The sequence below is a fragment of the Octodon degus genome, unplaced genomic scaffold, assembly GCF_000260255.1.
Source record: "Octodon degus isolate 3935 unplaced genomic scaffold, OctDeg1.0 scaffold00002, whole genome shotgun sequence".
NCBI lineage: Eukaryota > Metazoa > Chordata > Mammalia > Rodentia > Octodontidae > Octodon > Octodon degus.
Genome location: NW_004524578.1, coordinates 26,776,434 through 26,778,457, shown reverse-complemented (window position 1 = coordinate 26,778,457; position 2,024 = coordinate 26,776,434). Strand labels below are relative to the sequence as shown.

At 44.3% G+C, this 2,024-nt stretch overlaps 1 pseudogene; it reads left to right on the top strand.

Moving 5' to 3' along the window:
- The first annotated feature begins 1,478 nt into the window (after positions 1–1,478).
- LOC101560764 lies at positions 1,479–2,024 on the top strand (annotated as a pseudogene).

The following is a 2,024-nucleotide window of genomic DNA, read 5'->3' as shown; positions in this document are numbered from 1 at the left end:
TGGTGGCGCAAGCCTGTAAACCCAGCTGTAAACAGACGAATCACTGAGTCCGATCTAGTAGTGAGACCCTGAACACCCTGCAGACCCTTTCCTAAAATTAAAACACACACACAAAAACAAGGTTTTTTTTTTGTTTGTTTGTTTTTGTTTTGTTTCTGTTTTGCTACTAGGGATCGCACTCAAAACCTTGCACAGGAGCAGGCCAGATAGCTCAGGGGACTACACCGCTTAGGGAGAGAGACTACACCGCATCAGGGTCCATCCAGGAGCACCGTGCTGGCTCCGCCCATGGGGCGCGCTGAGACAAAGGCGATTGCGATGGTGTGGTGGCTCAGGTGTGGTGGCTCAAGCCTGTAAGTCGAGCACTTGGGAGGCTGAAAACAGGAGAATCACTACAAGTGCGATCTTATGTAGTGAGACCCTGTAGACCCTGTACCAAATACATAAAAACGGCGGGGGGCGAGGGGGCTAGGGAGACAATTCAGTAGATAAGCGCTTGCCTGGCAAGTGTAAGAGCCTGTGTTCAATCCCCGGTTCCGTAAAAAAAAAAAAAAAAAAAAAGGTGCTTTTGTCACTGAGCTATATCCCTGGCCAAACAAACTAGTTTTTCTCTAAACTCCCAGTTTCCTTTAAATCCTACATGGAAAGGAACTGGGTAAGAAGCCTGAATTCCAAAACCTTGGAACAAATGAGCAACTCTTGTGCTCTGCTTGTCTATATAATTATTATTATCTTTATTTTTTGGCGGAACCGGGGATTGGACTAAGGCACTTGTGCTTGCCTGGGAAGCGCTTATTCTATTGAGCCATCTACCCGGTCCCTCAAGAGCTACTCTTATTTCCAATAAAACTATCTTAATCTTCTCCTTTGGCTCTGATGTTGTAAGACCTCGAACTTCACACATTAGACATCTAACAGGTTAGATGGTTTTTTTGTTAGCATTACATTATTATAGTTGAGAAAGTTCTTTCTCTTGTTTACCTTTTCTTTTATTACTATTCGTCCCACTTGTGCTCTGAATTGTATTTACTCTTCTCCTCTGGAGATCTTTATCTATTGAGTATCCTTTTTTTTTGTGGCAGTACTGGGGATTAAACTACTGTAGGAAGCACTCTACTACTGAACTACATCCTGAGCCCTGTTCCTCCTTTCTTTAATTTAACTATTTTTCCCAGTTAGATCTTCCATATCATGTTTCTCCTATCTTAATTCTAAAAAAAAAAAAAAAAAATAGAAAGCAAAAACAAAAAACTGTCAGGTAGTAGCACACACCTGCAATCCCAGCACTCAGGAGGCTGAGGCAGGAGGACCCTTGTAAGTTCAAGACCAGTCTGGGCTACAAAGTGAGCTCAAGGCCAGCCTGAACTGCATAGTGAGACCCTGTCTAAGAAGACAGGAAAAAATCCCACACCCAGCTGCCAGTGACTCCATACTACCAGGGCTCACTTAAGCCCCAGAAGCTGCGGTTTCCTGGGGTCATGATGGGCAGCAAGATGGCACCTGCCAGCCAGGTTGTCCAGGCAGTCAAGCCACATACACCATTAATAAGGTTCCCTGATAGAAGAGACTATCCTAAACCCAGCATATCAGAAGCTTTGAAATTCACAGGGATCCCATCGCACTCTTCAGTAATTTTACAACATTCTAAGGGCAGTATATCACAAAGTTGCTGATGCATTCAGGTCCATCAGACACAGCAGAAATAATGAAAGTGTTACCTCAGAACTACAGAAAAAAACTGGGGCCTGCAAAATAGCTCAGTGGACTAAGTGCCTGCTTGTACAAGCTCAGGGACCAAGGTTCAATCCCAGGCACCACATGCTGCCCCCAGGGCTTGCAACCAAGACCCAGTGTGGTGACACCCACCTATTGTAATCCCAGCACTGAAGAGGCTGAAACAGGAAGATCACTACCAGTCTGAGCTGTGTAGTGAGACCCTGTACCAAATACATTTAAGAAAAAAGAAAAAAAACCTGATATCTGAAGAGGAAATGGAGTTTATCCAATGTGAAGGTCCAGAATAA